The 19264-nt window shown below is 54.3% G+C and overlaps 2 long non-coding RNA genes across 3 annotated transcripts; one reads left to right on the top strand and one right to left on the bottom strand.

The window, feature by feature from the left end:
- On the bottom strand, positions 1-11812 carry LOC122431086. 2 transcript variants are annotated; one of them, XR_006266434.1, is made up of 4 exons: positions 11559-11812; positions 9613-9748; positions 2450-2596; positions 1-568 (listed from the first exon to the last, which is right to left on the bottom strand). It is a non-coding gene; the product is annotated as an uncharacterized LOC122431086 (long non-coding RNA). The 2 variants fall into 2 exon arrangements; XR_006266435.1 differs by lacking the exon at positions 9613-9748.
- Positions 11813-11945: 133 nt separating this feature from the next.
- On the top strand, positions 11946-13907 carry LOC122431087. The gene is made up of 2 exons (XR_006266436.1): positions 11946-12046; positions 13661-13907. It is a non-coding gene; the product is annotated as an uncharacterized LOC122431087 (long non-coding RNA).
- The last annotated feature ends 5357 nt before the right edge of the window (positions 13908-19264 follow it).

Genomic DNA, 19264 nt, shown 5'->3' with positions numbered 1-19264 from the left:
TTGAAGGCACGTGCAGAAGAGCACACACGTCTTGGGTCTGAGTGCTGTGAAATGTGTGGTCTGCTCACACATCCACCCACACACCCAAGACTTCACTCGGTCGGTTCTCAGCAAAGGGCCGACAGCTCAGATGGGGTGGGGGTGGTGCCCACTTGCTCACCTCAAGCTGGCGACCCCCCGCTGGAGCCCCAGCTCCCTGTCTCCCTGACGGCAACCCCCCCCCCACCCAGCCAGTTGCTGCAGGGTCCACGGAGACAAGTGGTGATGAGTGGCTGGGAGTTATCAGCATGTGGTTAAGGTCACAGTGTCATTATGGTAATTATTCCCGAGTGACTGTGTGTGTTTCACATGACTTGCCTTTATACCAACTTGTCTCAGTATAAAACTCAGATCACACAGTCATTCCCCGAGGTCCTTGGAGGCATCAGATGATGCCTGGGGAGCCGGCCACAGTGCCTCTCACCGAGAGACACGTGACCCAGGCCCCAAGTCCTCTTGCAAGAAAGCAGAGTCCGCTATCCTCTGGTCGCACCGATGTCATCTGCAGCCCAGACCGTAAGCCAGAGAACTGTGGAAATACAGGTGAACGTAAGTAGGAGGACGATATGGGCTTCCCAAGTGACGCAGTGGTAAAAAATCCGTCTGCCAGTGCAGGGGACACAAGAGACTTGGGTCAGATCCCTGGGTCGGGAGGATCCCCTGGAAAAGGAAACAGCAGTCCACCCCAGTATTCTTGCCAGAAAAAATTCCTTTGACAGAGGAGCATGGTGGGCTACAGCCCCGCAGGGTTGCAAAGAGTCGGACACGACGGAACACGGGGAAAGAGAGAAATGGACAAGACTAGAGACTGACTCCTGTTTCTCACACGACGGGGGGCCTTGTGGAGGCCAAGGATAACAGAATTAGTAAGAGCGATGTAATGGGGACGAAGAGAGCAGCGCCGCTGAGAGGCATAGCATCCCCTGGCGCCAACGGCCCGGGTTCGCGTCCCGGCTCTGCTGCTTAGCGGCTCCACGGTGCTGAGAAGGTGGGCTCACCTGCAAGACGGATTCTTACACGACTGGGCGCTGGGGGCTTCTGTCAGTAGTTCAGAGAGCACAGGGCGGGTACAGGGGCACCTGTGCAGTCTCGGGACCACACGGGCGTTTGTGTAGCAGACAGCAGAGCCAGGAGCAGCTAGCGCCCCTGAGTGTCCGAATCAGCTTGTTCCACCTGCGTTCCGTCACACGTGCTGACACTTCTTTTTACAATTCTTGAAGACACTTTGGATTTTCTGATGCCCTGAAAAGCATCCTAGTGATCAAACGGGAATTTAGAACATAAAGATGGTGTGTCAAATCAGTGAGGGAAAAAAAATCCAGTCACTGGGGTTAGGACAACTGGGAAAGATCGTTGCATCCTTACCTTTCTCCTGCTACCAGGTGCAGACAAAATTTGGATTTTTTTTTTTTTTTTAAATAATGAAGAACCCTAGGAGAATTTATCATCCTGAAGAACAAGAGGGCTGTAAAATAAAAGACTGACCAATTGATCAATTCGACAGCTTAAAAAACTAAAAATGTCAACTTGTCAAAAATTATGATGAGAAACTGCCTGCCAATGCAGGGGACGCAGGTTCAATCCCTGGTCCGGGTAGATCCCACACGCCACAGGACAACTAAGCCCCCATGCTGCAACCACTGAGCCCACCCTCCCTAGAGCCCAGGCCCCGCAATGAGAGAAGCCACTGCCACGAGAGGCCTGCCCACTGCAACTGGAGAGGAGCCCCTATTGCCCCGGCTAGGGAAAGGCTGGGCCCAGCAGCAGAGACCCAGGGCAGCCAAGATAATAATATATATACACACATATATATGTTCTTTAGTCGCTAAGTCGTGTCCAACTCTTTTGCAACCCCATGGACTGTAGCCTGCCAGGTTCCTCTGTCCGTGGGATTTCCCAGGCAAGAAGACTAGGGCGGGTTGCCATTTCCTCCTCCAGGGAATCTTCCCAACCCAGAGTTTGAACCCAAGTCTCCTGCATTGCAGGCAGATTCTTTTACCACGGAGCCACAGAGAAGCCTGAAATAATACATATTATAAGTTTAAAGACACGGCCACTTGTCTTTAAAGGAAATGAATCTTTAAAAGCTAAAGAAAGTGAGGTCTAGGGTGAAGAGCCTGCCCAGCGTCATTCACTCATCGCTCGTCAGCAAGTGTGGTGAGTACCCAGTGCGTGTGGTGTAGATGTTACCAGGACGGGAGCTGCTTCTGTCCCAGCGGGAGAGACGCGGTGCCCACAGCCACCCCCCCACCCCCCGCCGCCGGAGGGGGACACTGAGCTGCCTCCGACACCCGCTGGGTCCCCGAAGCTGAGCTCTGAGTCCTTATAACTCAGCATCCAGTGTCTGGACTCACGCAGGGGATGAGGCCTCGCAGAGGAAGGGGTCGCACCTTTGCCTGCAGGCACTTACTTCTCACTGGTATTGAACTCTCAACCCTGAATTTCTTGTGAGTAAATCTGGGGGTACTCTGCCTTCCCCTGGGGCTTCCAGGGGATGAGGTCATCGAGAAGTTAGAGCTGATTTATTATCACCCTGGCACAGTGACCGCCTTAGGCCCTGGGGAGGAAAGAGAGGACTCGGATGAATAAAACATGGTGCTGATGCTAAGACAAACAGAAACAATTACAGGTGGAGAAACTGAAGTCCTGAGAGGCAAAGTGGTCTGCCAAGTCGCAAGGCAGAGACGGCGAGAACCCGAGCCTCCTGACGCCAAGGCCGCTGCAGTATCCAGGACATCCAACTGTGTCAGACAAGGGGCCTTTGGAGCTGGGTTTCCTAGGATTAATAGGAGTTTGCCAGAGGGTGCGTGGTGTGGGCACAGGACAGCGAGTGCCAAGGCCCGGAGGCAAGAAATTGGAGGGCTTGTTCAGGAGGCAGCACGTAGGTGAGTGGGGCTGGTTCCAGGCAGGTTCAGGAAAGTTACAAGAGAAAAAAACATGTGCTGACAGGAACTGTCCCTCAGGAGGAAGGTGGCACTGGTTAAGGCTATATGGCGGCTTTGCATCTTGTTTTCGTCTCACAGAACCTTGAACTGTATCAAGGGAGGTGGTTTTCCCCTTTGACAGGGAAGGAAATGAGGGTGCAGAGGAGCTTGGTGATCAGCATGAGGTCTCAAGGCAGGAGGCAGAGAAGTGAGGTCTCCCATCACTCTGCCAGGCCAACTGAGTCAGCCCGGCTCAGAACTTTCTAGTCCCCACACAGGCCCGGGAAGAGTGGCCCAGCTTGGGGTGGGAAGCAGAGCCAGGGGCTCCTGGGGAAGGCTGTGCCGTCCTCACCGCAGGGCGGGAGTGACCCCAAAAGCTAAAATAAGGCTGTGTGCTCCAAAAATACTCTACTCAAAACACTGCAGTGCTGGAAATAGGCCCATCTGCTGGCCTCCCGCCCGGGGACCAGGGCAGAGCAGGAGAGCCACACTTCTGTCACCACCCCTTTTTATTTGAGGCGATCAGGCCCTTGCCACCTGGAGCTGCCTCCGTCCACGGAACGCTTGCTGGGGGGAGTCCGGGCACAGACGCAGGGGCGGTCGGTCACCCACTGTCATGGTCTTCCTGTTCCTGGCCCTGCTCCTGACATCAGGGCGCAGCAGGGGGCCTGGGGGTGGGGGGCAGGTCAGGGCGGGCTCCCGGGACTGTGGGGACACGGGCAGTGGACGCGGACAAGGTCACGAGTCCCGCCCGCATCGGTGCACCAGGACGTCACTTACTCAGGACTGCCCCGGGCTTAGCCAGACAGACCCCAGCAGCCTCTGATCTACCAACCTCCGACCTGGCCCCCTTTAACTTCACCGCCTCAGCTCCAAGCCGCCTTTTTCTTCTTAAACCCCATCGCAAGGCCCTGACCTCAGCTGCTCCTCCCAAAGCGAACAGGCAGGCTGGCAGGAACCTGGGGGGTTACCCGGGGCCCTTCTCAGCAGGCCTGTGACCGCCGTCCCCTACGTCATCCCCCTCCGGCACCCACCCCCGCTCCCCCCCAGCCTGGCTCAGACCCTCTCAGCCTCTCTTCTGGGACAGACTTCCTCCCCAGCTCCCTGCCCCCGCCAGGGTCTCCCGTGCTGCAGGCCCGTCTCCACACCCCCCAGGGCCTGAGATCCAACCTGATCGTGAGCTTACACACCCACTTCGTGTTTCTGTCTTCACAGCGGGTTTCCCAAGCGTCAGTAATTCCAGGGCCAGCTTGGCAGTTTGGGGGCGGGGGCGCCGCACAGGCGCGCTCTGGTTGCAGCGAGCGGTGACTGCTCTCGTTGCAGAGCGTAGCTCAGTAGTTGGGGCGCACGGGTCAGACGTCTGGTGGCAGGTGGGATCTTCCCACACCAGGGATCGAACCTGCCGCCCCTACACTGGCGGGTGGATTCTCCATCACTGGACACCAGGGAAGCCCCCAGCTGGCAATTTCTGTCTTTGCTCTGTGCCACCTGTTCTTTTACTTTCTTATCTTTTCCTCCAAAGTGACTCTGTTTCCTCACCGAATTTTAAATGAAAAGGAACATAATTTCTCCATCACAAAAGGCAAGCAGTACATGGCAGACATGGGGGGGGGGGCCCTCAGTATCTGTTCATACCTCCTCACTTTACACTGCAGCCCTAACTGTTCACTCCCGGGATCCAGACTGTATTTCCCAACCTGACTTGTAGCAAGGTATGGCCACTCAGCCGAAGTTCCACAGATGGGCAGAAGTGGTGATTGGAACTTGCTAGAAGTATTTTTTTAAAAAGGGGAATGTGCATTCCCTTCTTCCTTCCTTCAAGCTGGAATGCAGACATGATAGATGGAGCATGGGCAGCTATATTGCACCATGAGGGAGTACAGTAACAAGAGAGAAAAAGGCTGGGTTCCTGGCGGTCATGGAACTTCCCTACCAGCCTTGGAAAGGTCACCTCAGGACTGCATTTGTATGAGAGTAATGCACGGAAACCTCTGTGACTTGGGGATTTCAGATGTTTGCCATAAACCTAATACCGGCTAAAACAGGGCATTAACTTGGAGTAAGCAGAAGGTGACTATAACAATGAGTGCAGTGAAAAATAACATTCTAAAACTGTTGATAGATTGAGCCACCCTTCAAGGCTCTGAACCCAGGAGCTGCTCTTTTTGTTAAAAAAAAAAAAAAGAATTAAAAAAAGGAATTCGTCATCATGACCTTGAAACTAAATCTCAGTTTGTTCAGGACTGCTGGATAACTGGAAGGAGAACATCTTGGTCACCTTGTGACTTATGCCGTTTAGCACCAGGTCACTTCCCTCACTGCTGCCTGAAATCATCCCACTGGACACACCCCGGGGGCTGACGGCACAGCTCGAGGGAATGAAGCCTATTGACCCTTCTGCTCCCAGCCTAAACCAGCCTTCCATTCCCTCCCCCGGGGCTCACAGGCTCCGCCATAACCAGCAGCCACAGATGATGTTTATCACCCTCTGGAATTCCATTTCCTGCTGCCTTGCTCAACACCCAGGCTCCACCCAGATATCACCCGGGTCAGCCTTTAGTAGACGTTTCTCAAGCACCCACTGCCTGTGGCTCCAAGCACAGACTCCAGACCCAGACAGCCAGGCCTTGTCCCTGCTGGCTGGGTGACCTGGGCATGTTACACAGCTCCTCCCTGCCTCAGTCCTGCTCATCTGTAAGATGGGCATAAAGAGTTAGACCGATCAGTGCATGTCACGTGTTTGGAACGGAGCCAGCACTCACACACCCGCCTTGGACACATTAGCTGCTGTTGTTACACGTCAAGCGAGGGGGCTGCAGCAATGAGCAGCCAGGCAAGGATTCCACCCTCCTGGGGAGGCAGGGTCCCCTTCTAGAGGCCCTACAGACACAGCGTCAGCCCTGCTGGCAGCACGCCTCACCCTCTGTGTTGAGTGTGTCCCCCCGTGATGGGGGCTGGATGGTGGTGGACCGATAGGGGCCTGCCTTCCTCACTGAACCAGGGGCGTGCGGCGGCAGGAACTTCAGCTCACGTTCGCCTCTGAGCGCCTGGCTGAGCAGGAGCCCGCACACAGCGGGAGCCGCAGGAAGTAGTATCCAGAGAGGAGCGAGCTTGCGAGCGCCAGATGGGTGAAGACGGGCGGGGCGGGGGCTGAGGGCAAGGCGGCCCTCCCAGCCCAGGGCTCTGCCCCAGCCCAGCACTGTTCCTTCTGCACCTGCACAGAAGGCTTTGAGTGGCTTCTTCAGAATTTTATTTATTTACTTATTTTTGACAGAGCTGGGTCTTCACTGCTGCACGCGGGCTTTCTCTCTCGTGGTGGACGGGGGCTGCTCTCTAGTTGAGGCTCACGGGCTTCTCATTGCGGTGGCTTCTCCGCTTGCAGAGCGCAGGCCCTAGGTGCACAGGCTTCAGCAGTTGTGGCTTCCAGCCTAAGTTGCCCCGTGGCATGTGGAACCCTCCAAGACCAGGGATCGTAACTGTGTCCCCTGCGTTGGCAGGCGGATTCTTAACCACTGGACCACCAGGAATGTCCCCTAAGTGGCTTTCTTCCTGGCCCAGGCAGCCTCAGTGACACGCATTTGTGCACACACTCAGGTGGAGAAAACGTCAGCTGTGTAGACCCTGGGCTGGGAAGTCATCAAACTGGGTTTGAATCCAGACTGTCCTGTTGGGTTGCGGTGTGGCCCTGGACAAGTTGACCCCAGCTCTCTGAGCCTCGATCTTTCTCACTAAGAAACTGGCTGTCGACGCCGTGATCTATTCCTGTGTAACGGATGGCCGCAACACGTGGTGGCTCAAAACACCAGCCGTGTCCCGTCTCCCGGGGCGCCTGTGGGCTGGGGACCCAGCAGGGCTCACGGCTGGTTCTGGACCCAGGCCTCCAGTTTGGGCCTCCTCCTGGTACAGCGGCCCTCGGGCCGCCGAGTCACCTACCGACCTGAGTGGCCCAGGGATCCCGGCCAGCGTGAATCTGCAGCCCACCCAGTTTCAAAGGTGGAAGAGTTAGACCCCACTCCTTGGTTGGGGAAGTGGGAAGGTTCTAGAAGATCGTGTGGAACTGGAGATGTTGTCATAACCATCTTTGGGGAAATGCAGTCGCCCCAGATGATAACACTTAACGCCAGCCTCAGGGGCCAGAGGAGGCTTGTAGGAGGAGAGCACTTGAAACAGAGTAGACGCTCCACGAGCAGTCTCGGCGGTGACTACAGCCGTGACGGATGGGCTTCCAAGGTCTGTCCTCTCCTGCCCTCCCCTTCCTTGGTCAGCTTACACCCTGTTCATAATTCACAAGAATCAACTCCCAGGAGACAGCTGGAAAAAGTAAGGACCTGTCGGCTCACTTGGAGTGGCCATCTGCCAGACACGGGGCCCGGGGCCCAGGCCGGGTGAGCCTCGGCGGCACCGCCTGGGAGCTGAGCACTTGCAAGGGCGTTGTCCGTCGTGCACGTGGCGGCCACACATGCCCACCCAGAGGGCTCCGCCTCCATCATCCGTCAGCGTGAGGCAGGCCCCCGTAGACGAGCCCCTTGCGGGTCCTGAGGGCCTTGTGGCTTGGTCTCCTCCCCTCCAGCACAGCAGCGCTGAGTTAACAATTTCTGCTCACGGGGAACTGTGCACAGTTGGGCCCAGAGTGTGTACTTATTGGTCAGTCTTTCTATCATGCCTCTCGCCAGCGCTCTTTGTTACCAGACTCAGGTTTAGCTGCTCATCGCTCAAGAGTCCAATACTGAGAGGCAAGAGCTGGGAAGAACAGACAGCTTTATTGAGGAAGCCAGGAGTCCTGGGGAGAAGGTCGACTCATGACCCACAGAACCAGCTCCTCCCTCCCCAGATTTTGCTTAGAAATTTCAGAGGGAAATGAGGAAAAGGGGAGCGGTGGGGCGGCATGTGAGACCAGCTCATGGACATTCTTCTGACTGGTTGATAGTGAGGTAACTGGGAGTCAGCATCATGAACCCTCTGGTTCCAGCCAGTCTGGGGTCTCCGTGCTCGTGGGCAGCACACATTTAATTTCTCCCACCTGGTGTGGGTTCCAGTATCTGCAAAGCAGCTCAGTGACCATGGCTCAGAATATTACCTACAGCCCTAGAGGAGGAACTAAAGGTCCTTGACTTTGTACAATGGCTAAGTTATCATTATTTTGCCTTGTTTGACTATTTTCCTTTGTTTCTGCATTTTCTCATTTCTCTGATTAAGTTAAATTTATTCTTTGGAACTCAGGGAAGGCCTTGGAAGCTAAAGCTTTTCTACCAACAAAAGGCAATCAGACCATGACCTTTCATGGTCTGATTGGACCATGAAAGTGGACCCTAGCCTGGGGACCCTTCCGTGATCCCCCCCTCTACTGTGTTCCAAGTAAATTTACATCCGCCTGTGACCTTCAAAGGGAACCTTGTTTGGAAGTGGGGTCTTTGCAGATGTGATCAGACCAAGATGAGGTCTGATCGAACTTCCCAGGTGGTCCAATGGTTCAGAATCCTCCTGCCAATGCAGGGGAATAACAGGCTCAATCCCTGGTCCAGGGAGATTCCACATGCCATGGGGTGACTAAGCCCGTGTGCCACAGCTACTGAAGCTGAGCACCTAGAGCCCACGCTCCGCAACAGGAGAAGCACCACAACGAGAAGCCCACGAACCGCAACCAAGAGCGGCCCCTGCTCACCGCAACGAGAGAAAGCCCGCGCAGCAACGAAGACCCAGTGCAGCCAAAAATAAATATTTTTTTAAAAGATGAGGTCATATTGCAGTGAGGCTACCGGTGTCCCTCTAAGAAGAGGAAATCTGGACAGAGGGACACACAAGAAGAATGCCGAATGAGGACAGAGGCAGAGGTTGGAGGTTTGCAGCTACAAGCCTGGAGACATTAGGGATTTTCTGCAACCGCCTGAAGCTAGAGAGGGGCTTGGGGCAGACTCTTTCCCCACAGACTCCAGAAGAAAGCAGCCCTGCCGACCGCAGACTGTGTGAGAATATGTTTCTTTAACCCGTGTGGGGGCCATTTGTTATAACAGCTGCGGGTCACACACATCACACTCTGCACTCCCAGCTACACCCACCCCCAAGCCCCTCTAGTTCTTCCCACACTCAGCCTGGTTCAGGTGGCCCATTCATCTCCCCTCTCTTGACTTGTCAACTGCGGCAGAATCTTTGAAAAGGTTTCTTTTTGAAGAGAGTATGGGGACTTCTCTGGTGGTCTGGTGGTTGAGAACCCACCTTCCAATGCAGGGAAGCGGGTGCAATTCCCAGTCAGGAGCATCCCACATGCCACGGGGCTACAGAGCCCAAGGGTCGCAACAGAAGATCCCACAGGCTACAGCGAAGATCCCTGGAGCCACAGCGAAGACCCAACACAGCCAAACAAATTCATTAATTAAATAATTCTTTTTTAAGGACGTGTGACTACGCCCAATAGCCAAGACACAGAAGCAGCCTAAGTGTCTGTGGACAGATGGATAAAGAAGTGGTACATGTACACAATGGTGCACTGCTCAGTCATAAAGAAGAACGGAATAATGCCATCTGCAGCACCACGGGTGGGCCTGCGGATTATTACACTAGGATCTAGAGGTGCTCGGGCTACAACGAAGGAGGAGAAAGACACACACATCACTCACGTGTGGAGTCTAAAACACGACACAAGTGAGCTTACCTACAAAACAGAACCAGACTCACAGAGAACGGGCTTGTGGTTGCCGAGGGGGAGGAGGGCGGAGGAGGGCTGGAGTGGGAGTCTGGGGTTAGCAGGAAGGTCTTACTGGGAAGCACAGGGGACTGGGAACCGCATCCTACGATAAAGCATCGTGGAAAAGAATATGAGCAAGTGTGTATATATATAGAGAGAGAGAGAATCTCTTTGCTATACAGCAGAAATTAACAGTGTTGCAAATCCACTACACCTCAATAAGATCAATTTCAAAAAATTAATTTACAATATTAAAAGTGTAATTTTTAATTTTATTAATACTATACCAAGCATGAATATTTCCAAATATGACTGCCCCGCCCACCTTCTCATCGACACAGGTCACAGCTGCACTTGTTATGCGTCATTTCAGGGAATGGGAATCAGGGAGAGGACTCTGCTTGAGTGGGTGGTGCAGGGAGCTGTGGGAACAGCCCCCGAGGCCCCCCAACCCCTCGGCCTGTGTCTCTCACGCTGCCTCCCTCCCCAGCCCCACCCCCACCCCCAGCCACCCGGGCAGGGGGGCCTCGATTCCCCCGGACACCGTCCACAGTCCCGTCAGCCAGAATCCCTGCCAGCTCGACCTGGTGGGTCAGGACCGAGGGCTCTGAGCCTCCCGCCTGCCTTACAGTCGTGGTGAAACACGCATGGCACAGAATTCGCCTTCCTAACTCAGCGCACAGCTCAGGAAGTCAGCACATGCGCATTGATGTCCAGCATCACCGCCGTCATCTCGGAACCTTCCATCCTCCCAAACTGGCGCTCTGTCCCCCTGAGACACTCACTCCCCGTCCCCTCCCCCGGTCCCCGCCACCCTCTGTCTCTCCCTATGGATCTGGTGCCTCTGGGGACCTCGTAGGGGTGGGATTCTACAGGATTTGTGCCTTCCTGCCTGGATTCTTTCTTTCAGTACCGGGTCCTCCTGGTTCATCCGTATCGTAGCCTGTGTACGAATTCCAATGCCCATTACTCAGCCATAAAAAAGAAAGAATCTGGTCAGTTGTAGTGACGTGGATGATCCCAGAGCCTGTTACATAGGTCAAAGTAAGTCAGAAAGAAAAAAACAAGTATCGTGCGTTAACACACGCATATGGAATCTGGAAAAACAGTGCTGGTGAACCTTTTTGCAGGGGAGGAAAGGAGTGGAGACGCAGACGTGGAGAATGGTCCGGGGGACACAGCAGGGGCAGGAGAAAGAAAAGTGAAAGTGGGGTCACTCAGTCGTGTCCGACTCTTTGTGACCCCATGGACTGTAGCCGACCAGGCTCCTCCATCCATGGGATTTTCCAGGCGAGAGTACTGGAGTGGGTTGCCATTTCCTTCTCCAGGGGACCTTCCCAACCCAGGGATCGAACCCAGGTCTCCCACGTTGCAGGCGGACGCTTTACCATCTGAGCCACCGAGGAAGTAGGGCAAACTGAGAAAGTAGCCTTGACGTGTATATATATACACTGCCTGTGTGTGTGCTGGGTCACTACAGTCGTGTCCAACTTTTTTTATAACGAGCATCCCGTCTTAAAGCCCGTTTCATGCGCCTGAAGTGCAATGTGCCGACCGATCAGCACCTCGCCCCTGACCCCCTAAATATCCAGCAGGACTCCCAATCACCGTAACAAGCCAGCCATCACCCTGTAGTTCCCTGACACTCCCGAGGGGCACGCCTAACCCCCACAACCACCCAGAACACGCAGGTGTCCCAGATGACGCCGGCCCTTGGGGAGCCCAGGGCTCTTTGTTCCTCGTCCACTCCCCAAGCCTCGAGCCCCTAACACCCCTGTGATGGTCCCCCCTTGCAGATTTCATCCTCAGAAACAAATCGCACGTGTGCAAGGTCACAGGACAGAACGGACCCCACCCTCCACCTCTGCATGGGCTCAGCGGGCCACGCCCCACAGCTTCACCACCATCCTTACCCCTCACCCTCATTTCAGAGACGGAGACTGGGACCGGCCTTCACGGCATGCCTCCCCGGTGCCGCGTACAGAGTGTGTCCCAGCAGACCTTGGGGAGTCGTCATCCCAGTTCACAGCAGGGAAGACCCAGGCTCAGAGAGAGGCAAGGAACTGGCTCTGGGGCACATCCCAGAGCTGTCTGGTGACAAAGCCAGCGAGGACTCCTAACCCTAAGTCAGTACAATGTCCCGTGCCTGTGTGAGGAAGGGCAGAGGCGCTCAGACCACTGCACCCCGCCACACACAGTGGCCGCGGGGCCCCCGTGAGCCGCTGAAACCAGGCTGCTCGCCCTGAGCCTGTGAGTCAGCGCTCGGAGTGGGCGGCAGCCCCGGTGTGGCCCGGTCTCTGCCAAGTTCTGCTGTGGCCGCCAGGCTGGCCGCGTGGGCAGGGCGGCCTGTTCCTTCCCGGGGCCAGGAGGTGATTAATGACCGTGCGGTGAGGACGAGCAGGTAGGGCCAGGTGCAGACACTGCAGCCTGGCTAGCTCCTCTGTTTGGCTCATTTCTCGGCAGCTGTCTTCACCCCACTCGGGAGAACCGGCTTTCCTGCCTCGCCCCAGCCTCCTGCCCTCCCGGCTCCGCAAACACCACCTTTGCCCTGGCCCTCCGCCTGGCTCTCCTGCTCCCATTCCTGCCCTTTGGAGCCAGCTGCCCCTGCCTGCTCCTGAGCCTGGCAGTGAAGACCTGATGCCAAGCCCAGCTTCACCTGTCTCCTGACACAAGCCCACTCCTCTGGCCAGACTCCCCCCCCACCGCCCCCCACCGCTCCTGTCCCCGAAATGTGCCCCGGTGCTCTGCCTCTGAGCGCTTGTCTGTGATCCCCACCACGTCTGCCCTCCTCACCCCACTTCTCCTCCTAGGCTGAGACGGCAGGTCAGGAGTTACCGGAACCTGATTATAACCCTGACTTTGCCAATGTAACAAGCTGTGACACATCGGGCGAGTTCCCGAACCTCTCTCAGCTTCGGTTTCTGCATGTGTAGAATGTCATTCAGTTCAACGCTTATTTACTGAAATCCTCTGTCCTCAGCATCTGGGAACTTGGCAGTGGGGAAAGCACAGTTTTCGCTGCCTATCCTTTTGCGGGCTTCCCTGGTAGCTCAGACAATGAAGAATCTGCCCACCGCGCGGGAGACCCAGGCTCGATCCCTCGGTCAGGAATACCCGCTGGAGGAGGGCATGACAACCCACTCTGGTGTTCTTGCCTGGAGAACCTCATGGACAGAGGAGCCTGGTGGGTTACAGTCCATGATGTCGCAAAGAGTCGGACACAATGAGCAACTAACACACACACACATCCTGTGGACCTTTAAAATGCTGTATTATAGGCAAAGTTTGGCTAATTAAAAATTTTAAGGAACTTTGGTGATGGTCCAGTCGCTGAAACTCTGTGCTCCCAACGCGGGGCCCTCCGATCTGATCCTGATCAGGGAACTAGATCCCACAGGCCGCAACAAAGACGGCAGAGCCTGTGTGCCGCAATTAAGACCTGGCGCAGCCAAATAAACAGATATTTCTCTAAAAACACTTTTTAAGATTTTCGGTAATTGTTTTTTGTAGCTATTTTTATTGACGTATAGCTGATTTGCAGTGTATGTTAGTTTTAGGTGTACAGGAAAGTGACTCAATATATGAATATGTGTATATTCTTTTTCAGCTTCTTTTCCCATAAAGGTTATTACGAAATATTGAGTACAGCTCCCTGTTGTTTATCTATTTCATAGCAGTGTGTCTATGTGATTCCCAATAAAAGTTTTATTAAAATAGTAATTACTTGGAGAAGGAAATGGCAACCCACTCCAGTATTCTTGCCGAGGCAACCCCATGGACAGAGGAGCCTGGAGGGCTGCGGTCCACGGGGTCACGGAGAGTCAGACACGAGCTAATGACTAAGCAACGACAGCATTTGGTACATATACAGTGTGAGGACACGTAAAATTCCCTCAGGAAGCGACCCGCCTCGACTGTTACATCCTGAAGTTGATTAAATTTAGGCATTTATTTTTATGGCATCAAAATATGGGGGATGTTTAAAAGTCTCTTACTTGTTCTCCTTTCCCGGAAGGAATCTCCTGAAGAAGACAAGGACATGGAAGAGAATGCTGCTCTCAAAATCCAGGCAGCCTTCCGGGGCCACTTGGCCAGAGAGGAGGTAAAGAGGATGAAATCGAGGGAGCTTGGAGAGGAGAAAGCAGAGGAGAACGAGTGAGGAGACTGGCTTTACCCCACGGAAATCAAGAAAAGAATCCGAATCCATCAACCTTGTTGTGATTGTCTTTTTTTCTTAGTAAATGAGATTTGATGTAGTGAAATAACATTTCTTGCTGTTGTGAAAAATCTGTTGTAAGCATTTGCTTAATAAACATGCCATTGAACACAGAAAAAATAATAATAATAATTACTAACGAAACCAGTAGAATTTCCCAAGTTCTACTGAATTTGTGAATTCTAGTGAAATTCACAAAGAAAGGCAATGCCAAAGAATGCTCAAACTACCACACAATTGCACTCACCTCACACACTAGTAAAGTAATGCTTAAAATTCTCCAAGCCAGGCTTCAGCAACACATGAATCGTGAACTTCCAGATATTCAAGCTGGTTTTAGAAAAGGCAGAAGAACCAGATATCAAATTGCCAACATCCAATGGATCATTGAAAAGGCAAGAGAGTTCCAGAAAAACGTCTATTTCTGCTTTATTGACTATGCCAAAGCCTTTGACTGTGTGGATCACAATAAACTGTGGAAAATTCTGAAAGAGATGGAAATACCAGACCACCTGACCTACTTCTTGAGAAACCTATATGCAGGTCAGGAGGCAAGTTAGTACTGGACATGGAACAACAGACTGGTTCCAAATAGGAAAAGGAGTACGTCAAGGCTGTATATTGTCACCCTGCTTATTTAACTTATATGCAGAGTACATCATGAGAAACACTGGGCTAGAGGAAGCACAAGCTGGAGTCAAGATTTCAGGGAGAAATATCAATAACCTCAGATATGCAGATGACACCACCCTTATGGCAGAAAGTGAAGAAGAACTAAAGAGCCTCTTGATGAAAGTGAAAGAGGAGAGTGAAAAAGTTGGGTTAAAACTCAACATTCAGAAAACTAAGATCATGGCATCTGTTCCCATCACTTCATGGCAAATACATGGGGAAACAGTAGCTGACTTTATTTTTCTGGGTTCTAAAATCACTGCAGATGGTGATTGCAACAATGAAATTGAAAGACACCTACTCCTTGGAAGGAAAGTTATGACCAACCTAGACAGCATATTAAAAAGCAGAGACATTACTTTGCCAACAAAGGTCTGTCTAGTCAAGGCTATGGTTTTTCCAGTGGTCATGTATGGATGTGAGAGTTGGACTATAAAGAAAGCTGAGCACTGAAGAATTGATGCTTTTGAACTGTGGTGTTGGAGAAGACTCTTGAGAGTCCCTTGGACTGCAAGGAGATCCAACCAGTCCATCCTAAAGGAGATCAGTCCTGGGTGTTCATTGGAAGGACTGATGCTGACGCTGAAACTCTAATACTTTGGCCACCTGATGCGAAGAGCTGACTCACTGGAAAAGACCCTGGTGCTGGGAAAGATTGAAGAGGGAGGAGAAGGGGACGACAGAGGATGAGTTGGCTGGATGGCATCACAGACTTGATGGACACGGGTTTGAGTAGACTCCGGGAGTTGGTGACAGACAGGGAAGCCTGGAGTGCTGCGGTTCATGGGGTCACAAAGAGTCGGACACGACTGAGGGACTGAACTGATCTGAATGAAACCAGCCTTAGAAAAGGGGAAGATCTCTCACTCCAAGGGCTGCTCTGAGGATGAAGGTGGATGACACGTGTCAGGTTCCAGGCCTAGTGTCCAGAAAAGAGGAAGTGCTCACCAAATCGCAGCTTCATCCAAAGTGCTGCGCTCTCAGCTCCTCTCCCAGGCCTTCTTCAGTTAAACCTGACCCCCACCTCCTCCAGGGTCTCATGACCCCTTTGTTTGTCCTAGTTCATCCATCCATCCATCCCACCCACCCATCCATCCATCCATCCATCTCCCCATCCATCCGCCATCAGCCCCCACAGAGCCATCCGCTCGTCAGTCATTTACTGCGTACCCACAGTGTGCTGTGTTCTCTGCCAGGAGGGTAGGACATGATAACAATGCAGCCCTCGTCCTTCCCCTCCTGGGGACAACCGTCGGGTGGGGGAGAGAGGCCATCAAAAAGTACCTACTACGTGGCGTTCCAGCTGCCAGACGGTGTGCAGGGCGAACGTGCCCCACAGAGCCCACGGCGGTGTCACGTGACTTGCAGAAAAGTCACGTGAAGGGTGGGAGGTAAGGTCAGTGGAGAGAGCGTGATGGAACGTTGAGCTTGAAGTTGAGAGCAGGGCAGTCCTGGAGAGGTGACCGAGGACCTCGTAGTCACGTGAGGATCTTGAACTCTGTCCCGAGAAGCAGGCTTGGAGGGTGTCAAGCTCGGAAGGGCAGGTTAAGGTTCTGGTTCGGAGCCCTAAGTCCGGCCGCAGCCTGGACAATGGGCTGGAGGGGGTGGGAGTCGGGGATAGGCGTTGATGGTGCCGGGGGGCCTCTGGAGGGCTGGAGCAGAGACGCCCCAGGCAGGAGAGGGTGCTGGGAGCCGGGGCGGGGCAGGGGCAGCAGGGTCAAGAACAGGATGAGCTCAGAAGATTCCCCCAGCTCTCTTTGTTTTTAGTTTATAAATTTTTTAAATTTTATTTTTTTGGCTACACTGGGTCTTCACTGCTGCACGTGGGCTTTCCCTAGTTGCAGGGAGCGCGGGCTGGCCTCTGGTTGAGGAGCTCGGGCTTCCCCTTGTTGCAGAGCAGGGGCTCTAGATGCTTGGGCTTCAGTAGTTGTGGCGCATGGGTTTAGTTGCCCCAAGGCACGTGGGATCTTCCTGGGCCAGGGATCGATCCCCAGCGCCCTGTGTCGGCAGATGGATTCTTAACCACTGAACCATCAGAGACGTACTGCCCCCCCGACCCCCGCCCACTGACCCCAACTCTTTTCCGTGAAGTTTTTCACCCTGCTGGAAAGTTGGAAGAACCGTTGGCAACCACAGCCCCCGCTTGGACTCAACAATCATGACCATGTTCCCCCCTTTTGCCTTCCTTCAGTAGACAGATAGCGAGACAGGTCGATTTCTTTTCTCTGAACCACTTGGCAGTACGTCACGAGTCCTTCATCTGAATCTCCTGGCTCTACGTCATCTTCCCCCTGAACCACAAGACCAGTATCACACCGGAGAATCAACAGTTTGGCATCTGCTGTCCAGTCTGAGTTCAGATTTCCCCAGTTATTCCAGGAATGTCTATCGGAGTTGGGTTTTATTTGTTTTGAAATCCAGGGACCTGTCGGAAAGTTTTCGGGATTGCATCTGGCTGCATCTCTTTGGCTTTTAAGGAAGCTTCAGGAGGTGGAATGTGCAGGGCTGGGTGAGTCACTAGATGTCGACGTTAGGGGGCAGGGCAGGGAGGAGTCAGGGGCTCTGGCTTGGGCGGCCCGCGTGAGATTCCGGGATGAGGAATTCTAAAATGGGGACAGATGTCCACAGAGGAGCATCTGGCAGGCAGGGGGACTTGCAGGGGTGACCTTGAGGGTCGCGGTGGGACGCAGATTGGAGGCTGCCATAATAAGTGACCACAAACTGGGAGCCTTAAAGCAACCGAGCTTTATTCTGTCACGGTTCAGGAGACCGGAAATCTGAAGTCAAGGTGTCAGCACGGCTGAGCTCCCCCGCGGGCCCAGGGAAGGATCCTTCTTGCATCTTCCAGCCTTTGGTGCTTTCCGGTGACCCTGGGTGAAGGAGTCTTTTGGGCCTAGAAAAGAGAACAACAGTCTCAAAGGCCCCTTGCTGAATCATCTAACTTCGGAGAAAACAAAGCATAACTTTAGTTCCACCCTGAAGACTTATCACCCCCTGCCCAACTACAAATGTCATCTCAACAAAAGAATACTCAAAATATCCCGCCTGATTGACGTTTCCCTTATCGCTTCCACAAACCTCCCTATAAGTATGAAGCCTCCCTGATCCCTCTCGGCGCTCAGCCTGGTCATTAGGCCGACTGTCGCCCCTCCTTGCCTGAATAAAGGTAACCTACTTCTGCTGAGGTCGTCTTTCCTTTTCTGCCTCACTGGAACTGTACCTTGCACTGGGGGTCCCTTGCCTCACAGCTGCACATGGTCTCTGCCCCCTTCTGGCACAAGACCGTCTCCTCTGGGTGTTTTCACATGGTCCTCCTATAAGAACACTGGACTTGGAGCCCACCCTATTCCAGTGTGGCCCCATCTTAACTAATTACATCTGCAGAGACCCTGTTTCCAAATGAGCTCACATTCCGAGGTTCCAGGTGGACCTGAATCTCAGGGGGGACACGATTCAACCCATTCCAGGGACCATCACTGCCTAGTCAGGAGAGGATGAGATGCCCCTGGGGATACAGATGGAGAGGCAGGCTCTGGGTGAAGCCCCATGTGATCCCCATGGTTAAGGGGGTCTCCCTAGGGTGAGGAGCCGGAAAAAGGAGCCCAGGGGTTGGCCACAGCGGGGAAAGGGGGTGGGTATGGGGTGGGCAAGGCTGAGCGCTCCAGGTACCGAGTAAGACCCGCACCAAGCTGGGGGCTCTGGGTTCTGGAAAGAGAGCGGTTTCAGGGGAAAACCTGGACGCCCCGGGGTTTTGTTTTTAACTTTCACATGCTGGCCTTGGAGCCTTCTTTGAGGCCAGCAGGGGAAGTGGCTCTGTTTATGCATTGCTCTCTTGCCTGGAAAACCCCATGGATGGAGAAGCCTGGTAGGCTACAGTCCACGGGGTCACAGATTCAGACACAACAGGCGACTTCACTTTCTTTTCTTTCTTTCTTTCTTCTGATGCTGTCAGTTCTCCTCGTGGACGGGAAGCCCCCCCACACCTGCGTTTGTTCACTGTGACGCGCCCAGCCCCCAGGACCCTGCTGGCTGTAACGGGCCCGGGGAGGGGTGTGGAAGGCATGAGAAGTGAGCAGGCGACTGGGGCCGGCCTCCTGGCTACGGCTGCACGTTTGAGGTCCTCAGTGCCGGAGAAGGGGCTCCCGGCTGCGGTTCGCCCCAGTGATCATCACCTTCCTGCTCCATCCCCAGGACGGGGCGGGGGGCACAGACGGGGCCCCCAGGAAGGAGGCCTGCCCTGCCCCTGCCCCTGCCCCCGGCCCCTGAGTGCGGGAGGAAGGAGGAAGCCTGCTTAGTAACCACCGCAGTCGCACGGGGGCAGGGAGAGTGCAGCCAGGGGACCCCTGCGCGTAGGAGGCAGCCGGCGACGCCACGAGGGGGGCGCTGACCGCTCGTCCACCGCTTTCCTCTGGGGAGTGTGGTCTCTGCGTCTGCTCAGCAAGCCCCCAGGCCCCCGAGGGCTCCCTTTGACTCGCCCATAGCAGGGTCTGAAGGTCCCAGGCTGGGCCTCCAGGGCGTCCGGCCTCCTGTCTCTGCACCCCTGGCCCCATGGCCTTCAGCGCCATCCCCAAGCACCCCCCACCCTTGCCCGGAAGCTCAGGAGACCAGATGTCCGTCGTTGACTTCAGACCCCTTCCCCTGAGCCGGCCCCTCGTCCTCCCTGCTGTGGACTCGCTCATGTCTCCTGCGGGGAGGGGCGGATTCCGGAGAACCACGGCGGGACTGCCCTCC

This window comes from Cervus canadensis, chromosome 29, assembly GCF_019320065.1.
Source record: "Cervus canadensis isolate Bull #8, Minnesota chromosome 29, ASM1932006v1, whole genome shotgun sequence".
Taxonomy (NCBI): domain Eukaryota; kingdom Metazoa; phylum Chordata; class Mammalia; order Artiodactyla; family Cervidae; genus Cervus; species Cervus canadensis.
This window is presented reverse-complemented; position numbering and strand designations above follow the sequence as displayed.